This window comes from Delphinus delphis, chromosome 5 (assembly GCF_949987515.2).
Source record: "Delphinus delphis chromosome 5, mDelDel1.2, whole genome shotgun sequence".
Classification (NCBI taxonomy): Eukaryota; Metazoa; Chordata; class Mammalia; order Artiodactyla; family Delphinidae; genus Delphinus; species Delphinus delphis.
Window position 1 is genome coordinate 46,226,780 of NC_082687.1, and position 19,965 is coordinate 46,246,744.

Below are 19,965 nucleotides of genomic sequence, written 5' to 3' on the forward strand. Positions count from 1 at the left end.
GTGTTTTTCTCTTCTCTATTTCACTTTCTCCTCATTTAGAGGAATAGGTTGCAAGTGAGAAATTAAAGGCAACGACAACAAAAGAAAACAAAAGAAAGGACAGAAAGCATTAATTTTAGATAGGGACCTTAAACAATGGTCAAAAGAAGGATCCATATTTTAAAATCATACCAGAAAAGACCCGAATGAAAAGAATAGTGAAGGTTTTAAGGCAAAGTGGATGAAAACTTTATGAACACTTGTTCCAGCCCCTCAGTTCCTACCTGCCAGCATTTCCATAACTAATATCACAACAAGGAGGAGTTTAACCACCACCACGATTCACACATAACCTGACACTGCTGGGGAGAAAATTATAAAACTCAGAAGAATGCTCTCTCTTATTCATTCGCCTTCAAGTGAAAGGATGCCAAATTAGACTTGAAATACCAGCCCTGGATGCCTCTCTTTATAGATGTGTTTTATAATCTAAGCAGTTCCTATTTTCTTTTTTACCTTTTACATGGTATAATAACAAAATGAATGCCCGTAATAATAAAATAAATATTCAAGTCACCTGGAGATCCAGAACATTACCACTACTGGTGCAGCCACCGGTCCTTGGCCATATCATATTCCCTTTTAAGTAAAAGCATCTAGGGATGCAAACACTGGCATTAAGCATAGCTCTGAACAAAAATTTCAAATCAAAGATTGTATAAGGATAAAAGCTGAATTCAAATTATTGTGAAAAAGGGAAACGATAATCAAGTATCTAAACCTTCAATTGTGATGGAGGTAAACACTGTACACCCAGCAATCTCAATACACACTTCTTTTCATGTAAACTCAAATGAGAAGACCACACCTTTTCTTTAATATTGAGACTACATTTGCAGGTTCCTTTTCTTTATACAAACGTTGGCAATGAGAATAGAGAACCTGGCTACTAGTACATAGATAAGTAGCCATTCCTTGTGAGAGAAAGAAATTGTTTATTTGAAATTCCCCGGGGAAATGGGGAAGCAAAACCATGAAGTACACAGCAAAGAGCAACTGCTAATCTGAATGAGATAAAAAGCCACTCTAAATACGTACATCATAATATGGTGACTGTATATATAGGAGAGAAAATGATTGAAAATTCCCACACAGAAATATTAATAGTACACTGAACTACCCGAGGTGCTCAAATAATGAGAATTTTCATGACAATTTAGAGAAATGGGCTTAAACTTAATATGAGGTTGGTTATTAATTTTTCTTTATAAATAGACATAGCACAACATCAGAAAGATATCTGTGAAAGGCTTATCAGTTGGGAATCCTGCAATGCAAGATTCAAAATCTCATTCTAACATAATAGTGGGCTTACCTTGTGGCAAAGAGAATCATCCTAGATAACAACCCTCTGGCCAACTGCATGTCATATTCAGGAGAGGGATAAAAAGCCATTTCACCCTGTTAACTGCCCTTTCTGCTCCTCCCTGGGCTGCAAAGTCTTCTCAACGATTCCATGCAACTCCCATCAGACAGCCTGAACCACCTGGAACTCACTAAGCTCCATGCAAGTGGGAGGGACTCATTCCCAGCCACCTCTGTAGATTGCCAATTAAAATTCAATTCCTGCTCTCTAAGAGGGAAGAAGAGAAAGTGACCCTTAGTAACTTTCCCAGAGAAGAGCCAGCATCTTAGACAATAGCACACAGCTTGGGAATGCCAGAATGCTATTCCGTGGGCAGGAGGAGGAGGGAAGCAAGGAAAATCATCTGCTGATAACATGCATCAAACTGCAATCAGGAAGTTTCCTTTTTTTTTTTTTTGCGGTACGCGGGCCTCTCACTGCTGTGGCCTCTCCCGTTGCGGAGCACAGGCTCCGGACGCGCAGGCTCAGCGGCCATGGCTCACGGGCCCAGCCGCTCCGCGGCATGTGGGATCTTCCCGCACCGGGGCACGAACCCGTGTCCCCTGCATCGGCAGGCGGACTCGCAACCACTGCGCCACCAGGGAAGCCCAGGGAGTTTCCTTTTTAATTGCTCTTCTCTGATAAACCTGCATCCTCCTCCATGTGCAAAAATGCCACTGTCTGCAAAAAATGTGTGTTGATTGCTTTAAGCTTCCCACCCTTTGGAGGCTACTGAAAGAGGTCCTACAGCAACATCCACTGAGGCTTCCTGAGACACACTGTCCTGAGCTCACTAAGTCAGGAGGACGAGGACAGAACTCACTGCCAGTGGAAGTGCAAGTGCCAGCTGCTAACCCTGCTGCCCAAATAAGGATGAATGAAGAGTCAAAGCCTGAGCGTCTATGACCCATTCATCTCAATGTACTTTACAGAGCACATATCACCATGTATGGTAAGTGCTTACTGATTAGATGAGATGGTCATTATAATGATGGTGGTGACTGGTGGTGGAGAATGAGGATGGGACAGGAAGCTCATGGAGGAAAGCACTGGCTTGGAAAATCCTGAGTTTTAAGCTGGAACATTTTGTCTCTTGAACTAACTCATTGAACTACCCTAGACTGAGGCTTGACAGATTTTAGGGAGAAGTTCTGCCGAGATAAGTTAGATCATAGGACTCCTACTGACAAGTCAGACAAGAGAGAACTCAGGGATCCAAGCACAAAAGGAAAGGTGGGATTGGATGTGTGCGAACATTAAGCCCTGGACCACTAAGAGCTTCTCTCTCTCTTTACCTTGGTGGTTTGGCTGGTCTCTGTATATACCTGGAGTGAGGGTGGAGGGGAGTTTCTTCCTTTTGCTCTTTCCTTTTTCTTATAAATAAGTGAGAAAATCCTTTCTGGCTACTTTCTCCATGAAAAAGGAGCTACACATACCCATGACCCACTGGACTTGGAATTAGCTCATGAGGTGATCCCAGCCCTTTTCAATTTCAAAATCCGTGTAGGCTTCTGTGACCTGTCATGAATTAGACTTGCTCAGTGCCCACTACTAACCTTCCACCTCAACACCTGTGAGACTCCTCAGATGATAAGCACATCATGTCTGCTCTGTCTAAAGACATCAGCACCTCACCCCTTCCCATATTTCAAAACAGGACTTAGACCACAGCCAGCTTGGAAGAATTCTTAGTGGCCAAAGCTGGAACAATTTGAGCAATAAAATAAATAACAGTATTGGATTATAACCCACAGAATAAAATAATAGGAAGGAGTCCTTACTGATATAAATAGTTGGATAAATAAATAAGTGGAGGAAAGAGACAGCTCTTCCTTACAGAAGACTTCCAATTAATAAATGTGGAAGGAATTAAGGAAATACAGACTCACCTTTAGAACATTACAGTAATAACTGTCACAGACAATATCCGTTGATAGATGCTAAAATCAGTGGGAGAAGGTTTGAGGAAAAACAGAATATTTGTACAGCCTCAAAGCTATCTTCCCCCTCAAGATATGTGTTCGTTTACAAGGAGACAAACAATAACTTTACAGTGAGGAAACCTGGCAACTTCACCTTAACCAGGTAATCAAGGTTAACATCACCAGTAGTAAAACACTGACACCATGTAACCCGGGAGAGGACACACTAAGAAGGACACATCACTTCTCTGGTATTCTTGCCAAAAATGCTCAACCTCAATCCAACCATGAGATAGTATCAGACAAACCGAAATAGAAGGCATTCAACAAAATAACTGGCCCATACTCTTCAAAAGTGTCAAGGTCATAAAAGACAAGGAAAGACTGAGGAAGTATCACAGATTAGAGGAGACTAAGGAAACATGACAATTAAATACAATGTAGGATCCTGGAATGGAAAAAGGACATTAGCAGGGGGTGGGGGGGGGGGGTGGGAGGGAAGGTGAAATCTGAATAAAGTCTATAAAGCCTTATAGTCTGTTGATAGTATTACACCAATGATAATTTCTTAGTTTTAATATTTACACTATGGTTTTCAAAGATGTTAGCATTAGAGAAAGGTGGGTGATGGGTGGATGGGAAATCTCTGTACTATTTTCACAGCTTTTCTGTGAGTCTAAAATTATTTCAAAATGAAAAAAAACAAAACGGGCAGGATTTGGGATCCGAATAAATTGGATGAGAACCACACCAATTTCCAAGTTTAGTCCAACATCAGTAAGACCTGGGTTGCAGAGACCTCAGAGCATAGGGAAGAGTTATGAGGTGGACTATTGTAGGGGCTTATGATATACTTTTGGAGACAAGACACACACAAGTAAAAATCTTAGAGTATAAGTAGAGTAAAAATTCCAGCCAATAGGACATGAGCGGGCGTGAGGTATGCAACATCCAGGTCATGACGTTTTGAAAAGGAAATTGCTTGCCTATCTGCTCCCTTACAGTCTCCCTTCACACAGACACAGCATCATGAGCCAGTTTCGACCACGCTGACGAGGGCAACCCCAGCTTGTTTTAAAGATAATCGCTTCATGGTTCTAACCACAATCTCTGCGTGGTTAGGATGCCAACTGGACACACATTGAGGTTCATTTGTTTCCTCCAACTGTTAAGGATTGTTTTATGAAATATTTCAATTGTTTCAAGCTCAAACCCAGGTCTGTGTGATTCCACTCTTCATGCTCTTAACCTGCTCTTGATCTGTCTCCTAAATTCCAACCAAATCTGTCTCATCTCTTGTCCCACCACCACTTGCTAAGTTCAAGCCTCGATCATTGCCCACCCAGGCCAGGGCAATAACTTCCTAACTAGCACTTTCTGGCCTAAAGTACTTTGGCACTGATGCTACATCAACCTACACACCTCAGTGGCGTCTTGTTAAATAAAAGGCTCTGACCCTCTACATTTTGAAGATCCTAGGAGGCTGAAAGGAATAGCAGTAACCTTGGGGATTCTTCTTCTTCAGGCTGTCCCTGCAGCAACCTTTTGCCAGCTGCTTCCCTTATAGATGGAGCCTTCTGCAAATCTCAGCCTGTCCTCAACTGGTATGTTCAAACTTCTTTGGAATCCTTTTTTCAAAGAAAACCTTACAGAGAATCTTAATGTAGATACCATATACAAGTGTTGTTGGATTATAGGAAATATAACAAATACTTTAATGTATATTTGCATATCCATAAACATGGGTAATTGCATAAATCTAAGTTTATAATGTTTATTTATTTCTAATCCAAGCCCACGTGTCTACATGAAAGAGCCACGCCCCCCCAAACTGAAATCAGGATAATTGAAAACAATGATAACCAACATCTACTGAGCGCTTATGATGGGCTAGGTACCACTCTAAGTGTTTTATGTATATTAGCATTTTCAATCCTTTCAGCAACTCTTTGGGGTAGATTAGTTATTAAACTCATTTTATAGATTGGAAACAAAGTTTAAATAACTTGCCTGCAGTTATCTATTAAGTGGCAGAATCAAGATTTGAATTCCAGGTAGCCTGATTCCACAGACAACCCCCGCCCCCATCTTACTCACTATATTATACTGCCTTTCATGCTGGTACACAGACTTATGTGACAGTGATGAAAGGCATGATGAGAATGATAACCGGAACATCATTATACCACCACCTAATGTTTACTTCACCTGACATTTATTTCTTGTTCCGCAGGAGCGGGGCTCTGTGCTAAGTGCTGAATACCTTATCTCATTGAATTCCCACAGTTGTCCTAGGAAGTAGGTTCTGTTATGCTGATTGCTGAGGCAATAGGGTGGAGTGACTGTGAGCTCAAACTGCCTGGATTTGAATCTACTGCCTCCTAACGAGATGCCTTTACACTAGTGCAAACCTCACAGCACTGGTGTGAGAATTTGATGAGGTATGCAAAGCCCTAGCACATAGAAAGCACAGATAAGTAGCTTCAAATTTTTTTTTTTTTTTGCGGTACGCGGGCCTCTCACCACTGTGGCCTCTCCCGTTGCAGAGCACAGGCTCCGTCCGGATGCACAGGTTCAGCGGCCATGGCTCACGGGCCCAGCCACTCTGCGGCATGTGGGATCTTCCCGGACCGGGACACGAACCCGCGTCCCCCGCGTTGGCAGGCGGACCCTCAACCACCGCGCCACCAGGGAAGCCCGCTGCAAATTTTTATTAGACCAACTTTGTAATCTCAGGACATGCCTCAACTAGAGATAAGACGTGTTCAGTGAATATCAGTTCAGAGATGAATCAATCTTGTTGTACAATGTAACGCATTAGTCATTTCAAAAGAGCAAGATGTTGGTGTATCTCTTTTAGTGTTTTAAATTATAGCTTTAAATACAGTTGCCAATGTATTTTAAAAAAGATATTTTCATCAAATGATTTGAGGGACCCCCAGATTACCTCCCAGGAACTTGATGCTCCTTCGGAACCTAGTTTGAAAACTATCATTAGGTGGTTATCCTCCTGAACCCTGAGCTTCCATCTGACCCCCTCGTCTGGGCCCTCCTCAGCTCTCTCACTCGTCTGTGCTCTCGACCAGCCTTGCCCCCCAATTCCCTCTTCCAGCAGCCAAGTCCCTCTTCCGAACCGCTCAGTGCAGCCCTCCGTGCCTCTTACCTGTGCTTCAGTCGAAGTTTAACCCCTCCTGACCATGCTGCTTTCCTGTGCTGGGGGTCAGAGGTCAGGTGCTCCGGGCTGAAGGACTCAGAGGTGCCTGTGTCTGCAGGGTCCGGGTCTGCACACGCATCTCTGGAAAAAATAGGAAAACAGGAAGTTGAGCATGATGGTGTTCCTGGGCAGGGGGCACAAATGAATCCGACCTGGAAAATGTATGAGAATTAACCCTGGGGTTAGAGGAGAGCAGCACAGCTGAGCGTAGAGGTCTAAGCCTGCACCCACCTAGGCGCTCTGCCCGAATGAAGGCAAATGCGCTCCTGGGGGTCTTCATCCTCCCCTATCTGTGTTCCTGTGAAGCAATAACGTGTACTTCCCAATCTTAGAATACCAGCTTTTTCCAGCCAAGGGGGAAAGAAATATATATTGACTGTTATGAAGATGAACCCTCCTATAACTCAGTAGCCACTGGTAAGTAAGTGAAAAACTGGCCTCACTGAAGCAAGCTGTCCAAGAAGGTGGTTCCCTCAGACAAGTCCCCACGGCCTCCTGTCTCAGTTTCGCAGGAAGGAGCGCAATCCTCCAGTGCAGCAGCCCTCACTCTGTTCAGTGGGTGGCAGCTCAGGGGCACATGCCAACTCTTGAGGCCGAGCTATTTCACATTGTTTAGATTCCACCGTGCTGCAGGCAAGCCTTCTGTGTGTCCATTTAACCCCACCCCCCACACAGTCCCTAACACCATTCCCATAGCTGTTTCCCTCCATACTCCCAGGCAGGCAGAGAAAAATGTTAAGCCCCGAGCGCCCAGGGCGTCCCACCATGGGAACACAGGTATTTCTTCTCCGGAGGAGAGTCTTGGCTCCTGAATTTCCAAACACCCTGACTGCACCTTCAAGGCCTCCTCTCGATCAGACTGTCTGTCCCCTGCCTCAGGTGCTGAGGAGGGCTTGCCACACTGGGTACCAGTGGTGTGTTTTCGTGTCTGTCTCTGAGAGCCGACTGGTAACCCCTGCACCACGTCCTCTGGAGAAGGCGCAAATGCCTGCTGTTGCTCCTCTGCGTTGGCCTTGGCCGAGAAGGGGTGGGATCATGAATGGTGGTGATCTCTTTGTATTTCAGGACAGGGAGGGAGATGACCAGGCAGTCGGCAGGGAGTTGCTACTTCTAAGCTAAAGTTTTCATCTTTAGTTTGATCTAAGCATCATTACCTCCTTTGTTACTTTACTTTTCTCACCAAACTTAAGATTCCTGGCTTTGAATATATTCAATATTCCCCTAGACTTGAAGTCTGAAGACCCGGTTGAGGTTCTGTCACTTGTGAGCTGAATGACGTTGGGAATGTCAACACTGAGCCTCAGGGAATGTGAGAATAAGAGGCAGAGCACACGATGTAGGAGCCTGGCCCTGGAGTCTGCTGCTGAGTCAGAGTCCTGGCCTTACCCTCTGACCAGCTCGGTACCTCGTCCTCTCTGTGCCTGTTCTCTCGTCTCTGAAATGAGTGCAAAGGACCAATGGCTTTCATACGTTGTTGAGAAACTGAAACTAATTCAGATAAAGCACTTAGGATAGAGTCTGGTACATATTCAGCCCTCAGCAAATCAGCTCCTGTTATTATATGTATCCTGCAGAGTTGCTATAAAGTTTCTAGATAATGACTATTAACTGTCTAGCATAGTGCCTACACATGGGGTACGTGCTTAATTAACGAACCGTTTTCATTACTGTCTTCAACAGCACCTTCATTTTAGAGCACCTTTCAGCTAAGATGTCATGTAAAATAGACACAATTAAAAAGACCTAATTTATGCTGGAAATAACAGCAAAAAGAGTTTTGTCCAGAGTTAGCATGTCAGAGCCTTTTGCAGAATTCATCATGTGGTCTCCAGTTAGGATTTCTACAACCCTCAGAGGCACCAACCCCAACGGCCATCAGGCTTAAGCTGAGGTGGAAAGTATACTCAAAGGCATCTCATCATCACATGAACATAAAGGTGACACAAACATACACAGCACATCCAAGACCACCCATTGGTAGAATCCATTCCGACAGCAAGCTTGCCTTTCCAGCTCTCCTCTAGACCCTGACGTTGTCTGCTGGGGAAAAACAATAAAGACCAGGCCTGAGCTTTCAAAAAAACATTGTGGCATTTAATAACTTCCTCTTTTTTTTTTTCCTAAACCACAATTGCTGGCTCTGTCCTTTCTGCACAATGGCTGAGCCCTTTTCTCTCTCCTTACCCCCTCCCCCCTCTCTGGGAGGCACCAAGGGACGGAAAGTCCAGGGTGAAAGCTGTTAGAGTAAAGGGCTGGCAGGAAGAGCAGGCAAATGGGAAGGAGATGGAAGCAAGAACACGAGACTGTCTTATCTTTTTAAGGATTTTCAGTGCGTGATCCTTTTCAACCCTAGCAGAGATGAGCAGCCCAGCAATGCCCTCCAGGGGACCAGCTGACGTTAACAACTGGGTGCAAGGGTTCATAAAACCAGGGTTGGGGTTGATTGTTGCTGATGGCGGCCCCCAGGCTAAGTCACAGCACAGCCTCCCCGCTAATCTTCACCTCCCCCCACCCTGGATGGGCTGGCTCCCGAGTGACCTGTCTGGATGCACAACACCAAGGAGGAAACAGGTGGGAAGGAGCGCAGGAAGAATCTCCAGCACCCAGAGCACTCCTTTTCTGGAATCACCTCTTTCTGGAATAACCTGGACAACAAATACACATTTTTAAACTCACATGTTCTAGTGAAAAGAAATTCCATAGTGAATCTTGTTGGCAAGACTTATGAGATGTTTTTGAAGGCTCTTTTTAATATTGTTTCTTGCTGTTCTCCAGTCTCAGTATCACCAACTATGAGTGAGGAAACAGGAGTCCGAGCTGACTTGAGAAGATTTAACGGGGGCTAAAAAAAAAAGACTGTGGGGCTTCCCTGGTGGCGCAGTGGTTGAGAATCTGCCTGCCAGTGCAGGGGACACGGGTTCTAGCCCTGGTCTGGGAAGATCCCACATGCTGCGGAGCAACTAAGCCTGTGCGCCACAACTACTGAGCCTGTGCTCTAGAGCCCGTGAGCCACAACTACTGAAGACCACGCACCTAGAGCCCGTGCTTCGCAACGAGAAGCCACGACAGTGAGAGGCCCACACACCGCGATGAAGAGTGGCCCCCGCTCGCCGCAACTAGAGAAAGCCCTCACACAGAAACGAAGACCCAACATACCCCAAAATAATTAATTAAAAAAAAAAAAAGACTGTGATCCACTATCCCAGTATCATCTTTCTTTGCCAGATAGTTAAACAAAAGATCCACGCCAACCACCTATGTATTTCTACTTTCTATGATGAGTACATTCATATTCCCAGCCCTCACTAGTCATAATTCATGAATATATACGGACTGCTTTACTATTTGGTATTTTAATAGAGTCCTTAACTGCTTTCTGAACTGAGTTTCAGCCAATACTGAAGAAAAGGTTCTGGATCGTCCTGTTCCTGTAGCTCTCTTGAGCACCATGAAAACTGGGGAGGGTCCAGGAAAGCTGGAGAGAAAGACATACAGAGCTGGGCTAGGCCCAATATCGTGGTCTCTCCAGATCTTGTGCTCCTGGTTTCTACTGCATTTAAATGGGGATGGGCAGGGGGGCTCCTATCTCCTTAGCATGGACCGTTACAACCTTAGGAAGAGCTTGGTTCTCAGAATCAGCAGTTTCGTCCTTCTGGTTGTGTTTTATCCAGGAACAGCTTCCTTGACAGTCACATCCATTCCTGTCCCCACCAACCCAGCACCTACCCAGCAGCCAGCACTACCTTTAAAAAATAAGTGGATTACATCATCTCTAGTAATAAAACTTGTGTAGCTTCCCCATGCACTCTGGAGGAAATCCAACTTGGCTGTGAGGTCTCCAGTGACCTGGCTCCTGCCCACCCTTTAACATCTCCCCTCTCATTCACCCTGTCCTCACTGGCCTGGCCTGGGCTCCCCAAGCCTGCCAAGCTCTCCACTTCACACATGAGGTTCCCTCCACCTGGAACAGCCTTCCTCCCAATTCTCTGCTTGGCTGACTCCTCCTCAGTCTTCCGGTCCCCGGTGGAACATCACCTCCTCAGAGATGGCTTCATCTACCTCAAAGAGTCTCTTCCCGGCACCTGGTCTTTCCCTTGGTTGCATGTGGAGCCGCATGTAAATGTTCATTTGCACACGGTATGTACCGGACAATAAGTGCAACAGGGCCCATGGCTGACTTTTCTTCAGTTTTGTGCTTTTAAACCACTACATACCCAGGGCCTGAGACAGTGGGTGGGTCATGGGAGGCACACAACACAGATTTATAGAATGAATCATAGTTGATTGTAAAGGGAATAATTGTGGAATGCACCCAAGGTGGGGCTCTCTGCCCTTCAACCCTTAAAGGCATTAAATTGTTTCCAATACATGTTTGGGGGAAGGTAGGGATCTCTTTCCTTATAGCCACTTTCTACATAAGGTTGTGAGTCAATTTCTTTGTGAAAGTAGAATTCGGCTCTAACTCTTGGTCCCTGTCATCAACAGCTGCTTTCGTGGAGTCGAGAGCAGTGTTGGGGGACCACGGGCCAAGCCCTTCGACAAACAGTTGGTGCAGCTCAGCGCAGTTTCGCTGCCTTATGTTTCGAAGCAGCCAGCATGCCTTTTGAGATGAAGCAGACAGACCTGCATTTATACAGGGCTAAGTTGTCCTCAGAGCCCTCTGGAGAAATTCCTTCGGATTTAGGCTAGGTGCTTGCATGTATTCATTTTCACGATCTGCTTCATGAAAAGTCGTGTTTGTGGTTTCCTGGGTTTCTATTTTCTCTTTGTGCCACTCTGTATCCATCACGCGGGCAACTGGTCCCACCGTCATCTCTGCATCCTGTTAGCAGGCCTCTTGTATCATCACCTCAGGCTCCCCAGCACTCTTCCCTTCAGTCTCTGGGAGGCGGAGAGGGCCTGGATTCTCGGCTTCTTCAGTGTGCAGAGGACGATTTTAAGAACTGATGCCCGTAGGTTCAGGTTTGTTTCTTAGCCTAACGTAGCTGTTCTTCATTTGCTGGTGACTGGCCACTTACCAAAGATTTCACAGACATTCTCAATGAACTGCCCTTTCTTTAAAAGCTCCTTGTTTCTATTGCTGGCCTTTTGGTACCTATGTATTTAGACTTAAACTTTCAGGTCACTGTCCCTTCATTACTCTCCTTTCTTGTTTTTTAAATGATGACTTACCATCTAGGAAGCTGTTCACACTGCACTCTCTCAGGCCTGTATCCTACCCAGTGCATTCCATCATAGGCATGCCTTTTACTTGTCCTCAAAAACCCTTCTGCTCACCCACCTTGGTTCGGCAGCATGGTTATTACAGGGGGGCCATACCTAACCCTTCAGCCATGCATAGCTGTGCTCTGTATGTCTCGGCCCTGTGTCTGTCTGTACCTCCTGTTCCTCTTGCTGATGCTTTTTCTCACTTGATTTCCCCTGAAACCTCCCAAATGGATCAAGTGTACAATTTATACCACTGACAGTCAGCATATTTCTGACTCTTTCTGAAACCATAAGCCTAACTATCTCCAGATCTTAAGCCCGTGACCTCTGTGCCAGCCTTGCACGGAGACTGGAAAAGGGTGGGTAGGGGAAAAAGCCAAATGATTAGCCAGATCTTTTAACCTACCTATTAAATATTTAATCTGCTCTGGATTTACTTTTGACTTCAGTTCCTCCACCCACTGGGCCCTATGACATAGCTAGCCCAGGGCAAGTGCATAAGAAAACCAAGGGCCTGGGCTTCCCTGGTGGCGCGGTGGTTGAGAGTCCGCCTGCCGCTGCAGGGGACACAGGACCGTGCCCCGGTCCGGGAAGATCCCACATGCCGTGGAGCGGCTGGGCCCGTGAGCCATGGCCACTGAGCCTGCGCGTCCAGAGCCTGTGCTCCGCAATGGGAGAAGCCACGGCAGTGAGAGGCCCGCGTGCCACCAAAAAAAAAAAAAAAAAAAAAAAAAACAAAACGAAAACCAAGGGCCCTCATGCAAGGGCTTATATTAAACTGGTGATATCTTTACCATTGGAGCATCTGGCCCTAGCCATAAACACTGAGTCTGATCTCAAATCAACTCTAGTGAGTAGCAGGCTGTAACTCTGAATGAACAGTGTAGATTCCGCACCCAGATGCTTGGGTTCCTATTCTGGCTCTGTCGCCTAGTAGGTGTTTGACTTTGGGCAGGTCACGCAACCTCTCGTGTCTCAGTTTCCTCCTCTATAAAGTGAGGATAATCTTAACACCTGCATCAAAGGATAGTTGTGAGGCTTGAATGAATTAATATGTGTAACGCACTTAGAACAGTGCCTGGCAGCGTTCACTTCTTACCGATAGAAAGGCAACTTACATTTCTTGGGCGCAGAGTACGTACCAGATACTGTGCTTTAAAAAGTTATTCATTAATTTTATCATTTGAGACAGCAATGATCCTCATTTTATAGATAAAGAAAGCAAAAAGAAAGAAAACAAGTAGAAAGAAGTCTGGCCGGAGACCATGCCACCCCTCATGAAATGCCTCTGAGGGTCCCGGGACTTTGCTTACTTTTTTCTTAGGCATCAGCCACATGCCAATCCACACCTGCCTGGCATTTCTGCCACATGACCCTTTTTCCATTCATATGAGACAAAAAGATACTAATGAAGACAAAAGACCAGCAAAAGTACCAGAATGTTCCTACTGGGTGATAGGATTATGGGTGATATTTTCTTCTCTTTCTCTATACCTTGCAAACAGTTTACAATGAACATTTATTATTTTAACTATCAGAAAAAGCAAAACTAGCCTTATTTTTTTTCCTTACTAGAATGGGTCTCATTTCTCCGTAGTTTTAAAGGAAAACCTTTGTCGGGAAATGGCAGTGGAGCTACCTACCCTGGGAGTAAATCTGGGCAGTGAAAAGACTTCACGCTGGTGGAGGGTTTCCTTTGGGATCCCTCACAACCGTGGAAAAATACCTGGAGGAGGAAGCAAGATTTCTGGGAAACCAGTATCAGGTGATGAAATCGTCTTAAGAAAGTGAGGCCTCTGTCTTTCTTCCCTCCCACCCTCTCCTCTCCCTAGTGTCCAAAGAAACATAACAGTTCCATACTTTAATATTATCCATTATAGCTTGAAAGTACCTTCTGTGCATGAGTCCATTTGGCCCTCATAATAATGCTAAAGGGCCAGAACGGCAGGTATTATTTATCCCCACTTAACAGATGTAGAGACAGCCTCAGACAGGGATAGTTACTTGTGTGAGCTCAGGACTTGTAAGCTCCATGAAGGCAGGGTCCCTAACTCTAACTTTCATGCTCCCTCTTTCATATCATACTGCCTTTAGAGTCTACAATCCTAAAAATCCTCTGACACAGGTGACAAACAATACCAAAGCTTCTTTAAAGGGAAAGCTTCTTCAGAAGAAAGTCAAAAGTTACTGACGGCTACTGCTCAGACGGGTCCCCTCTCTGGCCCTAGCCCAAATGTCCCTAGCTCTAGAGAAATGATGAGACCAGATTTTGGAGGGCTCCTCCCCCATGCCACCCAGACTGCACCTTGATCCGGAACTTCCTGTTGATACAGGACACGCTTCATGGTGAGACTCAGAGCACACTGCTACACCCAGCCCAATCATCCATTCACTCAGTCAACAATCGCTAAGGTTCAACCAGGGACCACACAATGGATTAGGCACCAGGCTTGCAATGGTGACAAGCCTATTTAGACAAGAAAACCTCCCAGTCCAAATGCCTAAGACCTCCCTCTCCCAGACCACACAGCACGGTGTAGTACCAGTTACGACCTCTAGGAGAGCATGTTGGAGAGGATCTACTAGAGATGAGAAGAGCAGGAAAGAGAACAAGAAGCAACATGGCGGGGGTCCCAGCAGCTTGGGCAGTGGCCAGGCAGCCCAGCTTTGTGAAGGCTCTCGGTGCACCTGGCACATGCCCACCCTGCCTCCACGATGCCCAAGAGGAAGGTCAGATCAACCCAGGGCTCAGCGAAGGAGGAGCCCAAGAGGAGACCAGCTCCTGAGAAAGTGGAAACAAGCTAAAAAAGGTGGCAGGAAAGGGTAAATCTTCAGACCAAAAAGTGTAAACAAAAGGGGAAAGGGGAGCAAAGGGAAAACAGGCCAAAGTGGCTAAACAAGAGACTAAAGAAGATGGACCAGCAGAAAACGGAGAAACTACAAACAAGGAGAGTCCAGCCTCCCCGATGAAGCAGCAGAGAAAGAAGCCGAGTCTGATTAATATCATACACCCGGTCTTATCAGTGGTCCCTGTCTCCCTTCCTGTATACTCCAGAGGAAAGTTTTTATCAACTATTTTGTAAATGCAAGTTTTTTAGTAGCTCTAGAAACATTTTTAAGAAGGAGGGAATCCCACCTCATCCCATTTTTAAAGAGGTGAAATCAGTTGCTGACTGTTTATTTTTCGGTACAGCCAGAAGATAGTGGGATATTGAACATGGGAGGCTTTGATTATCTTGGGTGTCAACTTAACATTCCATAGACGGGGGTAATTTTTATATCCTATAATACAAAGCATACTAATTTGGAGTCAGTAGTGCATGTAATATGTCTTGAACACTTTAAATTACGTCTCTTCCCAAATTGTTTTTGGTAGAATTGTTTCCTAAAGCAAACCACTCCTTGATCTTGGCTCTCCTTGTCAGAATTTTGTGCACTCTGTAACATCTTCGGTCATGGTCATCCAGTTTTCCTAGTAACTTTGTAAATGTGCTACGAACAACTGAAAATTTAAGTGTGTGGTGTATATGGTATTAAATCATGAATTAGTGCAACTTACGATATAACAGCATACCAAAATTTAAACATATTGGTACTTGATATCCTGTTAAGGAAAATTTGCCTCCGAATTTTAAGCTGGAAAGTCGCCGGAATAACTGTTCAGAAGAGAATCACAACTACACAATTTTTTAGATTTTTGGTACATACATTAAGAATTGTGTGCAAACTGAAATGTCTGTGTACTCATCCTCAAAACAACCAATAAAATCTCAATTATGAAAAGAAAAAATAAATTGACCCAGTGGAAGTAACACAGGAAAATAGATTTGGTAATACTTCCTCCCTTATTTCCACAAAACATTAGGGAAAAGGAGTTTGGATGGCTAAGTAGACACCAAAAACGGCCATATATGCACGAACTATTATAGAGGGAAATAGTACTGGAGCGGCAGCCAGGAGGCCTGCACTGGGTTGGTACAGATGTACTTTAGGGTTCCTTTTACCGTTAACAGTCTACAAACCAAGGAGGGGGAAAGGGCATAAATGACAAATCCTGAGTGAGAAAACGATTTCTCAAGTATCTCCGTCCACAAGTAATGAGCACTTTCTACACGCAGATTCCAAGCTGGAATCTATGCAGAATAGAAGACAATTTCTGACTTCCAGCCTTGCTGGAGAGACACACAAAGAATTTGAAGCCAGATCAACTTGGGTTCCAATCTGAGCTCTGCCACTATTCTGTCTGAGCCTCAGGGCCTCTTCTGTAAAAAGGGGACAGAGTATGATGTGCCTGGTGACACGGCTATGGGACTAGTAAGCTGGGCATGTGATAATCACTACAAGACAGGAGCTATTATCATTTGATCTAAGTGACCTACATGAGAGAGGTGAATATGGGAAGTCACCCAAGGGGTGTGACAGGATGCTGCTATAACGATCGGCTCCTTAATTCCTTAAAAAGGGCAACAGCAAATGTCCAAAGCCTTTGGCGAGGGATATAAATATTTAACGCCACAGTGGAGGTTTTTGCATATAGGAACAGGAAATATGGGGCATTACCTGGGCCCCTTAGGAACAGACTGGCGCAGAGGACCCAGCAACCAGTGTGAAAGAAATGGTTCCTGGAACATCAAGGCAGAATTGGCCTAAGGAATTCTTCTGGAGGCCTCCTCTCACCAGAGGGAGCCTCAGGCAGTGGGTAGGGATGGCACTCAGCAAAAGTGTCTGCATGGCTGTTTTAAAAACATGATGAGCTTGGGCCCAGTTTTTTTTAGCCCCTGGAGTCCTCCTACGTCAGGCTCTGGGGAGAGAGACTCCTGCCCTCCTGCAGGCAGAAGTGGGTGGAGGGGCTCTGGCTCTAAGGTCCCTGGGATGGCAATGCGGTCTGTGGGAGACAGGGTCTCTCTCCCATCTACTTGCAAATAAGTTGCTCCTGTCCTAGACCTGCCTGGAGAAGAGGGGGTAGACGTTAAAAATGTAAATGGACGTGGTCATTCATTGGGAGAAAATAGGTCCCTGGCTAAATTTGGCAACAGCTGAGGAATCTTAGCAAAAATGAACTCACCCCCTTGTTTGTGAGGGAGGCCTAATCCTTACTTTGCCCAAGAGGATTACTGGGTCTTAGAAAGAAGCTCACATGCACTTTTTTTAAGCTCATGCCAACTGCATTTGTGTCCACAATATCCAAGATTCTTTCTGCTTTTTAGGGTAGATAATAGACATTCCATGCTATTTAAATGCCTCCAAATCTCAAACCTAAATGTTTCCAACCTTTGCTATTATCCAAAGTAGGACTCTGTCTCCCAAGCTTTCCCCTGGCTGTTGCTTTATATTCTTTGGAAGCACATTTTACATGGAAGGCAAGGTACCAAATTGCAGTCAATTTGTGGAAAAGTAATTGTTTGTGGTTTACAATACACCTTTTCAAGGTGTTTGTAACTATGGTTCCACTGGCTAAGTTTCTACTTATCCCCACCATTTTTCCTTTCCTTTGATGACTATAGGGTTAGTGTAATACAGTCCAGAGTTCTTTTTCTTTTCTTTTCTTTTTAAAAATCCTGTGTGTCCCCACTCACCCCAACACTACCCTATCCTCTCCAGGGAATTGTGGACCCACTGACATACATAACACAAAAGTGGGACTGACATAAATCTGTCTTTAGCTTAGCACGGCAGTCTCAAAACATCATTAAAAAATATTCCCAATTGACACCCGTGTTGGACTTTACACTTTACGAAGTATTTTTACATAACAAATGCAATCCTCATAATAACCCTCAGGAGTGTCCTCCCTCTTCACAGAAAATGAAACTGAGGCACAGGTAATTTAAATAAATCGCTCGAGATCACAAGTAGAGCGGTAAAACACAGACCCAACACACTAAAAGGCTCCAAGGCACGCCCTTGACCACGACCTACAACAGCCATATCACCTAGGGGCTCAGATATCTGCAGACGGAACAAACTCTAGAAAACAGAGCTGCCTGATCCCAGGAAAAGCACAACAATTCTTCCAGTGCTGGCTTCCTCAGGAGCGATGATCTGTGGTGGCTTCTATTGGTAGCCACTTCTCCTCACCTTTCCCACCGGGGCTGGTTAATTTCCACCCGTAGTTAACCATTCCTGTTTCAGCTCTGGGGCCCGTGGAACCCTAAATGAGAACGAATTTGGGCCTCAGATGGTATCTGAAGTGACAGCTTCAAGACAAACTCTGAGCTAGTCATGTTCTGCTCTTGAACCTCAGGTCCCCACATGATCCCCCAGTTTCCTGTGCCCACCTGGTCCTCCAGGCTGGAGGAAAACTGGCCTTGGACACCAATTCCTTCCAGACCAGAGCCTGGTCTTGTGAATGTCAACTACGCATAAACAGGTGGTACTGGGCACAAAAGCCGAAGCGAAAGCAGGTGGGAAAGTGAGTGGTCATCTTTATCTGATTGGGCAGAGCAGGTCCTACCCCCTCCCCTGGGCACCAACATACAGGAGGCGGCAGCCGGCGGGCCAGCCGAGGGCAGGAAACACCCTGTGAGCCGTGCATCACCCCTGGTCTCCCCTCCCACTAGAACGCCAGCATGCCAAGCCTGGGAAAGGTACAGAATCCACGACAAAGAGAAGGTACCGGACTGTGACCCCATGTCATGAACCAGTGGCGGATCGGGGGCCTCCGCCCCAGACAGACCTGGCTCCGAGGGGAGGCGGCCTCCTCCCACTGTGGAATTCCAGCTGCTAGTGGTGAAGAGGTAACCATGGGAACTGATACAAAGGGCTTCAAGTTGAGGGAAAGAGGCTGGAGGCGATGGTGAACAGGCAGAGTGGGACTTCAAGGGACAGTCCTGCGATTCTCCTAACTTTAGCTGAGCACAGTTACTGTGGATCAGACTAGCGACAGGTGGAGCTTGCACAGAGCCAAGCAGCCTCGAGGGGTCAGCGACAACCAGAGTGCCAAGACCCCTGTAGGTTCTTCCTCCAGATTTCTTTTCTCCCCTTCAGAGAGCGGAGCCCCAGAAGTCTCGTCTGCCAGGAACTTTGCCCTGAGATAACGTGGCTCACTTGGGTGGACAAAACTGGTACATGGTGACATTCCTTCTAATACAAGCAGCACTTTGCAAAGGGGCTCCTCCTCATGCCCCCTGGCCTCAGCCCACTGCCCCCAGCGGCACCCACTCTGCTTGCTGGGGGGCTTTCTGGCGTGTCTTAAACAGACCTGGGCGACTGAGGAAATGGTCCTGAGATGCCGGCTGTCAAGCTACGCTGCAGAGGAGAGGCATGGGTGTTGAGAACATTAATACAGAGAATCTTGCACAAAAACCTGTACTCTGGTGGGGCAGGGTGGGGATTAAGTGAAAAGGCTCATATCTAAACAAGGAATCGTGTCTGTAGAGATATTTAACGACGTTTCCCCCTGAGGCATCCACATGTTATTTTAATTGGCCAATGTGACTTTGTATGTCTGCATTAAATCAGTAGGGTTCTCAATCTACCACTTGGGATTTCTTCTTATTTAAAGTTCTAACTCAGGGTTCTCCAGAATCTGGCAGTTGAGGAAAAGCCACGAAAATGGGGGTATCCCGGGGTAACAGTTTACTGTTCCTCTTATTTTTTGGTAGTTGATTTACAATGCTGTGTTAGTTTCAGGTGTACAGCAAAGTGATTCAGTTATGTGGATATATGTGTGTGTGTGTGTGTGTGTGTGTGTGTGTATACGCATATATATTCTAACAGGTACACACTACTATACATAAAATAAATAAGCAACAAGGACCTACTGTTCCTCTTACTTTCAGGGCTCTGGAGCACGCTTCTCACCCTGCCTTCCGGTGGAGACCAAGATAAGATCACACCTATGTCAATCCCTACACGGGCTCCACAAAGTCTAGGCCAAATCCACATTTTCCGTTCACAGGCCAGAGAGGGCCATTCACAGGAAGACTGCTGAGGGGCTGGGGAAAGACCCTGACATGTTTATGAGCGCCTCTGCTGTAAGCCCCGCTCCACAAAGTTGAAAGTAGGTCCATCGACCACTTAAGAACATACCAATTCTCCATCACCAGCGTTCACCTGCATACAGCCCATAATGGTCGCCCCAGCACCACTTATTGGTGTAACTTTCTCCCTGCAATCATGAAATCTTAAAATAATTTTACCTAAAAGGGAAAAGTAACTGACATCTATTATGAACCTCCTCAGTTGAGAGGAGAGATCTTGTGGGGTTCCAACCCTGGCACCTCCATGCCCTCAGC

The 19,965-nt window shown here is 45.7% G+C and overlaps 1 protein-coding gene across 5 annotated transcripts in view; it reads right to left on the reverse strand.

The window, feature by feature from the left end:
• Positions 1 to 19,965, reverse strand: part of SHROOM3 (shroom family member 3) — a 195,343-nt gene that overhangs the window by 53,334 nt on the left and 122,044 nt on the right. For all 5 annotated transcript variants that reach the window (XM_060012329.1, XM_060012328.1, XM_060012326.1 and 2 more), the window contains one exon: positions 6,470 to 6,601. The gene's annotated coding sequence lies outside the window, so the exon portion shown is untranslated. The remainder of the gene's footprint in view (positions 1 to 6,469; positions 6,602 to 19,965) is intronic.